The 10,783-nt window shown below is 38.0% G+C and overlaps 1 long non-coding RNA gene across 1 annotated transcript; it reads left to right on the top strand.

Moving 5' to 3' along the window:
* The first annotated feature begins 7,341 nt into the window (after nucleotides 1–7,341).
* Nucleotides 7,342–8,782, top strand: LOC131228405 (uncharacterized). Its single transcript, XR_009162913.1, has 3 exons — nucleotides 7,342–7,549; nucleotides 7,921–7,992; nucleotides 8,406–8,782. It is a non-coding gene; the product is annotated as an uncharacterized LOC131228405 (long non-coding RNA).
* The last annotated feature ends 2,001 nt before the right edge of the window (nucleotides 8,783–10,783 follow it).

Here is a 10,783-nt window from a genome sequence, read left to right as displayed (position 1 = left end):
CACATAGGCCTCATCATATGGGCCAACATACACCTCATCGGGCCTCGAATACACAGCAGGTGGGCCTCGCACCTAAGCCTCAAACGTTAAGTGGGCCACATCACACGGGCTGCATTATATGAGTCGCACCATCGGGCTTCATGTATATCAAATAGGTTGCACCGGTGGGCCTTGTATATATATTTCAAGTCGGGCCCGCCCTTATATATTTTAAGACCCGACCTATTCATAAGATAACATAAGGATAAATGAAGTGAAAACAATATCAGCTTAATTGGAAACTACCATAGCCCTTAGAAGTTTAAACGGTGGATGTCACGGTCCACTATTTAAATGGTGGGGCCCACTTGCACTTTAGATCAGACTCACCCATTTTCTCATGCTGTAAAAATGATCTCACCAATGATTAGATGGCATGGATACAACACATGCATCATGGTCGGCCCCACCGTCCAAACAGTGGACGGTGTAGATAAAGCACATACATTATTGGGGCCCACACGACATGGATGAAACACATACATCTGGAGTGAGTCCCACCATCAGAACAACCGTGATGTACACATACATCATGTCGGACCTGCAGGAGGTGCTGACGTTCAATGAGCTGTTGCTCGTGTAGCTATATGCATTCAAGGGAGAGGTGGCTCCCACGGACTCCACCATCGTGTAATATATATATATATATATATATATATATATATATATATAATATTAAAGGCTAGCTGCTGCCATGCAGCTTTTATGCATTTAAAGAGAGAGGGGGGTCCCACAACAAGTATATAAAATATATATATATATATATATATATATATATATATATTAAACGCCAGCTGCTGCCATGCAGCTTTTCTGCATTTAAAAGAGAGGTGGTCTCACGTAGGGCCACCACAACAAGTATTTAAAATATATATTATATAATATAGTATATAATATATGAGTTCGGATCCTCTGTTATCAGGTCAGCAGAGAATTCCTGATACCCCAATTCTCATTGGTCCATGTCACCGCTCACTAAAAAAATAAAAAAAGTGAAAACAGCTTCCGACACTAAACCATTAGGGTAACAGGAATTCCCTGTTGACCTGATCACAGGGAATCCCGACTCATAATATATATAATATAATATACTATAACATATCTAACGTCCAGGCCATAGCCTGGACGGTTACATACATCAAGGATGGGCCCCACACACGGGGTGTGTCCCACCATCAGATGGATGGTGGACACAATACATGCATTATGGTGGGGCCATTTTAAACGGATGGACGGCGTGGATGGGTCTACGGATCCAACTGTCAGTCTACACTTCCCTGTTAGCCATAGCACCAGGGATAGATGCCAACACCTCAGCGTGAAACGGGGTATCTTTCACTCGGTCTGCCAGTGAGCTATGGATGTGGGCGTGGAAAACGGGTCCCACAAGGATGTGGCCCCACCGTCCAGGGTGGTGGATGGTTTGGATAAAACACATACATCATCGTGTGGCCCACCAAAGTGGACGAATGGAGGGAGTGGATGGGTCCCATGGACCCCATGGTCAGTCCACACCCACGTCAGGACACTCATGTCAGTACACACTCTGTTAGCCACCACCACAGCGCTAGTGTTGCAACAAGGCATCTTTCACTCGGTCTGCCACCTGAGCTATGGAGCTGGGTGGACCCACATCAGATCACACTTCACTGGCAGCCACCCCTACTGTTAGCCACCTCAAGGTGGCCCCCTATGAACGGTTGGGATGGCATATAAACTTCATGGTGTGTCCCACATAGATGGGGTCCACCGGTAGATGTCATGGATGATGTACACACATTAGATGGGCCATAATCATAAAAAGAGGGGGAGAGAGAGAGAGAGAGAGAGAGGCATCGGCGATGTCGGAGGTGATGGAGGGGCCCTGCTACTATGGGCCCCTTTTTGATACAAAACATACATTAAGGTGGGTCCTAATAGATATGGGCCCTTAAATCAAACAAATGAATGAAATACAAAAAATCCAAAATCACCTACCGCCTTCTTCTTACTCCCTTGGCTTCCTTTGCTCCTTAGCTTCTATCCGAATGGAGGAGATGGAGTTTGGATGGTTGAGATGGAAGATGAGAGGGGAGGAAGTAGGCCACACTTGTTGCTTGGGAGGGCTTAGAGAGGCTTAGACGTGGCATTTTCTTGCTTGCTTGGAATGAGTTGAAAAAAAACAAAATGGGAGAGAGGGTTGTAAAGAGGGAGGGATGGGTGATGGATGTGGTGGGTGATGTGTGTAAGACCTTTTTGACTTTTGTGGTTGCTTGGTGTAAGAAAGGCATGAGTGTGTAAGAGACTTTTTGACTTTAGGGGTTGCTTGGGAATGGGTGAAAGGTGATGTGTACTTGACATGAAGGGATTGATTGATGTGACAAGTCATAGAGATTCTCTCGAAATTCGCACCCACGGCGTTTTCCTCGTACTGAACACTGGCCCACATCTCCTGACCAAAGTATCGAATCGGCGCGCGAGACGCGGCATCGGAACCGCGGTGATGGCATGGTCGCAAGGGTACAAGTCTCGGGTTGATGGCGTGTAAATCAGGGTCGCGCGTAAATGCCGATTAAGGGTCGAAGGTTGCTAGAATTCGACCGGGAAGATCGCGGGAACCAACGAAATGGTACGGTCTAAGATACGGGTCTTACAGAAAAGTTTAAAAATTTTAACTATGTTTAAGAAAAATTTTGAGAACAAAATAATGCTTTTGAAGAAAAAAATCGACATTTTGAAATTTTTGAGAAAAAATTAAAATATGTAAAAAATTTTGAGATTTTGAAAATAAAAATTCAAAATTTGTATTTTAAATATTTTTGAAATATTTTATAATAAAAATGATATTTAGTTAAAAGAGTAAAAAAAATATATACATTTTGAAAAAAAAAATGTTAAATTTATTTGTGAAAAATAAAATTACTAAATTATTAGGCACATCCACTAATTGAACCTTTAATCATTTTTGGACAATCTAATCAGTTCAAATTGAAGAGTAAATAACTTCAGATGTTTAAATCAAATTTCACTGAAATTGTTGATCAATCTTGTATGCCCAATATCTTTCTTATATGTAGCCTGATTGAGGCGAGTAACTAGTCAAATTGAGAGTATTGATCAGTAAAATAGAGTGAATGGAGCAGACATGTAAAATGGGCTAAATATTCTGGTTGAAATTGTGACCCAATTTACTGACCTCCTGAGAACCTAAGAATTGATGTAAGTTTTGTGGGCCTCATCTTGATGTGTGTCAAACATCAACACTGTGGATTTGATGTGTCCCCTTTAGGTTATAAGATATCTAAAAAATCATCGGTAAACGAAACTCAAGTGGGCCATACCATTTAAAACTATGTGAAGACATCTTAAAAAATATAAAAGCACTTGGTGGGGCCCACATGAGTTTTGGATGCGGTTGAAACTTGGTCTGACCCCTCATCCAAGTGGGACACGCATAATGAGTGAATTGGATATATGAATCACATTTAGGCAGGCCTAATATATGATTATGAATGTTTTAAGGAAACTTTTCTCCACTACATTTAAGTGAGTTACTCGTTACCTTTACCAGAGTAAACTCTGTGGGGTTCACCGTTATTTATTTATTTTATCCACTCCATTCATCCATGTTAACAGATAATTTGAGGTCTAAAGAACAAAAAGGAAGCATATCCAAAGCTCAAGTGGACCACACCACAGGAAATAGTGTGATTGAACCTTTACCATTTAAAATTTCTTGGAGGCCATAGAAGTTTTGGATCAAGCTGATGTTTGTGTTTTCTATTCATTTATATATTTTTGATATTATGAACAACCTTTAACTGTGTTTAGACAATCTGATCAGTCCGGACATGAAGAGTAAATAACTTCAGATGTTTAAATCAAAATTCACTCAAATTGTTGATCAATCTTGTTTGCCCAATATCTTTCTCATATGTAGTATGATCGAGGCGAGTAACTAGTCAAATCGAGGGTAATGATCAATAAAATAGAGTGAATGGACCAGACATGTAAAATGGGCCCATCATGATGTGTGTCGAACATCAACACCGTGCATTTGATGTCTCCCCTGTAGCTTATGAGATATCTCAAAAATCATCCGTATACGAAACTCAGGTGTTGATTACCATCTAAAACTATGTGAAGACATCTAAAAATATATAAATAGTACAATATTGGATGTCATACCATTTTGGGGCCATAAAAGTTTTGGATCAAGCTGATTTTTGTTTTTTCCCTTCATCTGGCCCTGTATGACCTAATCAACATATTGGATGTCAAATAAACAGTACAGTAAGCCTTAGGAGGATTTTAATGTGGATATCCAATTACTATTGATTTCATGTGGTGTGGTGCACCTAAGATTTCTGTGGTGGGGTCCACTACAGATTTTTATCTACCTCATTCTTTGGCTCATGACGTAAAATGATATCTCAAAATGGATGGACGGTGTGGATATAACAAATACATCATAGTGGGGCCCACAAAACTTGGTGGATGTTGGTCGGTGTTCTATGGGTCCCACCATGATGTATGTGTTTCATCCATGTCATCCATCCATTTTAACAAATCATATTAGGGCTTGATGCCAAAAATGAGAGGGATATAAATCTCAGGTGGACCACACCACATGAAAACAATGATTGGATATCCACCATTAAAACCCTCCTAATGCCCACTGTACTTTTTAGTTGACATCCAATCTGTTGATTAGGTCATATAGGCTCAAATGAAGGGAAAAATATCAGATTAATCCAAAACTTTATATGGCCTCCTGTTGAGGGTCGAATATTGCATATTAGACCCTAGTTATTACTTGTTTTTACGAACATGATGTTGTTTAATGCCCATATTTAATCGTGTTTGTGATGCAAGGTTTATTCACAAGCATAGGACTGAAAAGGATGCTTAAAGCATGTATTTAACACTCTGATGACACCAAAGGCAAGGGATAGACCCCAGGGGACCAAGATCGAAGGATTTACATATCAGATATCCTAAAAAATCAAGCTGTTCACGTTAAAGAGGCCCGAAAGTCATCCAATATATAAGATCATAAGGTTCCCACCATCCGTTTGGCTCGAAACTATATATATGGCCTGAGAACCATAAATTAACCATACATGTCAAAACTCATCCCTTGAATCAGTGTATAAGTAACTCGATGAGCAAGATCAGACAATAACCATTAAGAAAGCATCTTGGACATCCTTGGGCGATCGGGACCCAAACTGAACCAATGCAAAGAGCATGAAAAATGGTGAATATTTGCCAAATTTCACTTCTTTTGGACGGTGCAGTAGGGAGGAATGAACGACAGACTATTCTAAAAGGGAGAGTGACAAATATGTAAATAAACAAAATTCCATATGCATGCACGTAAAGGATAACAGAGGGTTGCTTCAACGGTGGGTAGTGCCTCATTACAGGTGGATAGTGTGGCCCACATAGAGTTCGGATCTACTTCATACTTTGACCCATGAGCTTACACGTTACTGAGAAAATGATGAATGGAGTAGATCCCTGAGAATATCATCAGAAGTAGGCCCCACCTATTTTTTTAAGAAAGCATCTAAACAGTTCCCTTCCAGCGAAAAACGTCCAGTGACGGACGTGCTTACTACTGGGTTTTGACAGTGGGCCCCACCCATCATCACTTTTCATGATCTGGACCATCCAATGTGTCCCATGGGGCGGCAACAACCCATGCCTAGGTGGCAGAATTACACAAGATCGCGAAGATTGGTTTTCAACCCTTCAAACGCAATTCGAACAGCAATCTAAAAAACTCAATGGGCCGCGTCCACACAAAACCAAAACCATCCATATTCAATTGAAATTTTGACACGCATTCAATGGACGGACTGGATTTCCAAGCTAGCATCGACCAGGGGCCCCACAACTGACGTAAATCAGATTTTTCTGCACATTGTTGAAATTTCGACACTCATTTAATGGGCTGCCCTTCCATCAGAAACCCGCGTGCCCTTTTCTCCTGCTCGCAGCAAACCTCCCTGTGAAAACCCATCTCTCCATCTCTCTCTCCCACTCAGCCTCTCCATCTCCCTTACCCTCTCTCGATCTCCCTTAAGCGCTCAGCCTCTCTGTCTCTGTCTTTGTCTATCTATCTATCTATCTCTCTCTCTCTCTCTCTCTCTCTCTCTCTCTCTCTCTCTCTCTCTCTCTCTCCCCTTAGAGCTCGAGAACCCTATTTTCGGCGTGGACTCGTGATCAGGGCTCCAACTCAAACAGGAACTCGTTCTCTTCCTCAAAGCTCGAAAGGTAAAGACCCTAACCCATTTTGAAGGTGGTCCCTAATCCCATTTTGAATTTGGGAATTTTGGTACCCTAATCCCAAATCGAATTTAGTGGTTTTGAAATTGGAGATTTGGGTACCCAAATCCCACTTAGAATTTGGAGATTATGGTACCCTAATCACTTTTCGAATTTGGGGGTTTTGAAATTGGGGATTTTGTACACCCGGCCTGGTGGATATCGAATCACTATTTTTTTTCAATGGTATGGTCCACCTCAGATTTATATTCCTCTCATTTATATTCCTATGGTATAGCACATGTAGAGAAGGGCATTACTCGAAAATCTCTGGTGGAGTTGTTACTGCTACTGTTACTGTTACTGCTCAAACTTCAAGTGTAGGCTATTAAGAACATGAGATTTACAGTGGATAGAATTGAATTGTGCTGGTATTGGTAATGTGTTACGAAAAAAATTGTATGGTGTTCAAATGATAATTTGAACCCTGACTACAACTGACTATTTTCAATATCAACAATGCTTTTAGTACAAACCTCTTGTTTTCATTGATGGGTTGTCTTGATTTCTATTATTTAGTTAAATTTAGATGATGGATTTTTCACTCATTTCCTTATCTGAAATGGGTTCTCTTTAATTTTCTCTTTTAACCTTTTTTTTTGTCTTTTTTATTTGATATTTTCTTTTCTAAATATTTTTTATTTGGATTTTTATTCTAATTTTGGTTTTTTATTGTGAGATTTTTTATCTGGGTTTTTTTCTTTAATATATATTTATGTAGGAAAATTAGTGATAGAATCTTAGGCTTTGCTTGACTCTTTCGCTGTGCACATGTCATAGTTTTATGACAATCCAAACCGTCCAAATAGCTAACCCAATTGTGATTTATTTGGAATTTTGAATTTGCCACCATATTTGACAGTGATTAATATGTGGTATTTTTAAAAAAATTATTATTTTCAACAAGGTTTCTAGTCCCACTAGTTGAACCATTATTCATTTTCCACCTAGTGAGTTACTTCCAACTGAGCATGTCTGTGCGACATCCAACCTTCCAATAGGTTGGGTCCACCATAAGGATAGTCTTGCATAAAAATCAGTCCCATCTACTCATTAGGTGGGTCAGACTAGCAACAATATTTATTCATTAATAAATAATAAAATATAATTATTTATTTATTTTCAGGGATATAAGCCACAATAACTTTGTTAATTGGCTCCCACCACAGGTGGGGAATTTGTCAAGTCTGCAACAACTGTAAGTTCTATTTATTTTTATTTTTAAAAAATTTATTAAAGTATTCATCTTTAGAAAAACCATATGATGTGTTTGGAATTATGAATTTGCCACCCAATTTGTTAGTGGTTAACATGGGATAGTTTTATTTATTTATCTATTTTAGAAGGTTTTAAGTTCAAAACTTGTTGGACCATAAGTTATTATCCATCCCTTGAATTATTGCCAACCTATCATGTTTGTGATGATACCAACCCTTCTAATTGGTTGGCTTCGCCATGAGGATATCCTTGTACAAGAATCAGCCCCAACCTCTTATTAGGTGGGCTATACCATTACAACAATGTTTGACTATTGATGAATATCAAAGTATAATTATTTATTTCTTTCAGGGATATAAGCTTCAATAATTTCATTAGTTCACTCCCACCTCAACTAGGGAATTTAGAAAGTCTGCAACAACTGTAAGTTTTTTTTTTTCAAATCTAATTAGTTATTCTTCTTCAAAAATGCCATAGGCTTTATTATATATTTATTTTAACAACTTAACTTTTTTAAAAAATGCCATAGGTTGTGTATGGAATTTCAAATTTGCCACCGAATTTGGCAGTAATTAATATGTGCTGGTTTTATATTTTATATTTTTCTTTTTGAGAAGGTTTTAAGTTCAGCCACTTGTACCATACGTTACTAACCACGCAATGAAATACTTGCAACCTATATATTTACATAACATCCAACCTTTTAATAGGTTGGCTCCATCATGAGGATAGACCTGTACAAAAATCAGTCCATACACTTATCAGGTAGGATAGACCATAATAACAATGGTGAGCTATTGATAAATAACTAAACATAATTAGTCATTTATTTTCAGGAATATAAGCTACAATAACTTCAATAATTCACTCCCACTTGAACTGGGGAAGTTGGCGAGTCTGCGACTACTGTAAGTTCTGTTTTTCTTTCTTTATTCTATTTAATTATTCTTCTTAAGAATGCCATTTAAAGGGTTTGGAATTTCAAATTTGTCATGAAGTTTGGTGGTGATCAATATGTTATAGTTTTATTTATTTATTTATTCATTTATTTTCTCTAAGAAGGTTTCAAGTCCAATCAATTGGACCATAATTCATTGTCCACTAAGCTACTTTCAACCTATCATGTTCATGTAACATCCAATCCTTCCAATAGGTTGGCTCGACCTTGAAAATAGCCTTGTACAAAAATCAGCCCATCCACTCATTAGGTGGGCCTATCATATGAAAGAAATCAGTTAACCTTATTAAGGTTCTCTAACAGTACCAAGGCATGCTTTGTGTAGAAATACTTCACCTCTGATCTTCATCAGGAGGTCCTAGAGACGGACAAAATCCTTATCCAACTAGTTTTCGTTGCCCAAGCGGGCCAGCCCATCTGCTACTCTATTAGCTTCCTTCATGACATGCTAAAAAGAGATGTTTGGGATGAACAATTTTGATGTTTCCAGGTGGCAGTTCAAGGTTAGTCGTGAATTCCAAAGGCAATGCTCTTTTATTAATAGGCCACCTAGTACTCATAAACAGGCGTATTATGGACGTAGACATTGTTTTCATTAATAGGCCACCTAGTACTCATAAACATTCATTGCAAGCATTTTCTGTCTATGTGCATGACGACCATACTGTTAAGATCAATCCTCTTATTTTCATTTACAGAAACTAGTAGATGACAACTTCACAGAAAGACAAATAGCATCAGTGGCCACAGATTACAACCTGGATTTAAACAAGGTTCGAGGTGCCGTCAACAATATTAACAGAATCCTCCAGGTCAGATTGTTGATTGGACCTGCCATTTTATTTAAATGAGCAGACCCGGATGTGCATCGGAGCTATCCGGATGTTGAGAGAGGGTCCTTGGAAGGTAAGAACCGCTGTTATGACCATGATGAAGCTGTCCATTTCCTATGGACAGCATTGGAAGGGCCTGGCCAATTGGAGCAGGCCGTGTTTATATCTGTATTTGCAAGGACCACACCCTTAACCTATAACCTAAACCTATTCTCAAATCCCAAAACCTATAACTACAACCTAAACCTATAACCTAAACCTATAACCTAAACTCAATTCCCAAAACTTTAACCTACAACCTAACCTAAACCTACACTTATAACCTAAACTTATTCTCAAATCCCAAAACCTATAACCTATAACCTAAACCTATAACCTATAACCTAAACCTATAACCTAAACTCAATTCCCTAAACCTTAACCTATAACCTAAGCTAAACCTATACTTATAACCTAAACCTATTCTCAAATCCCAAAACCTATAACTATAACCTAAACATTAACCAAAAACCTATAACCTAACCTAAACCTAAACCTATAACCTTAACCTAAACATAAACCTATAACCTTAACCTTAACATATAACATAAACCTATAACCTAAACCTAAACCTAAACCTAAACCTATTCTCAAATCTCTAAACCTATAACCTAAACCTAAACCCATGACCTATAACCTAAACCTATAACCTAAACCCAAACCTAAACCTATAACCTTAACCTAAACCTATAACCTTAACCTAAACCTAAACCTTAACCTTAAACTATAACCCAAACCTAAAACCTAAAACCTAAAACCTAAACCCAAACCTAAACCTGATCCCGAACCCAAACCCAATTTCCTAAACCTAAACCTTAAACTATTCTCAATTCCCAAAAGCTATAACCTATAACTTAAACCTAAACCTATAACCTTAACTTAAACCTAAAACCTAAACCTAAAACTTAAATGTATTCTCAAATCCCAAAACCTAAACCTAAACCTAAACCTATAACCTAAACATATAACCTACAACATTAACATAAACTTGTAACCTAAACTTATAACCTACAACATTAACCTAAACCTAAACTTATAACCTTAACCTATAACCTAAACCTATATTTATAACATTAACCTAAACTTCCAACCTTAACCTAAACCTATTCTCAAATCCCACAACCCATACTTATAAACTAAATCTAAACCTTAACTTATAACTTTAAGCTAAAGTTATAACCATAACTTATAACTTTAACCTATAACCTATAACCTAAACCTATACTTATAACCTTAACCTAAACTTCTAACCTTAACCTAAACCTATTCTCAAATCCCAAAACGAATAACATAAACCTAAACCTTAACCTAAACCTAAACCTATAACCTAAACCTCCTACACTTATAACCTATAACCTCAAACCCAAACATAAACCTGATCTCG

The sequence above is a fragment of the Magnolia sinica genome, chromosome 2 (genome assembly GCF_029962835.1).
Source record: "Magnolia sinica isolate HGM2019 chromosome 2, MsV1, whole genome shotgun sequence".
In the NCBI taxonomy this organism is placed as follows: domain Eukaryota; kingdom Viridiplantae; phylum Streptophyta; class Magnoliopsida; order Magnoliales; family Magnoliaceae; genus Magnolia; species Magnolia sinica.
The sequence above is the reverse complement of the archived record's forward strand: the minus strand, read 5'-3'. Positions and strand labels throughout refer to the sequence as shown.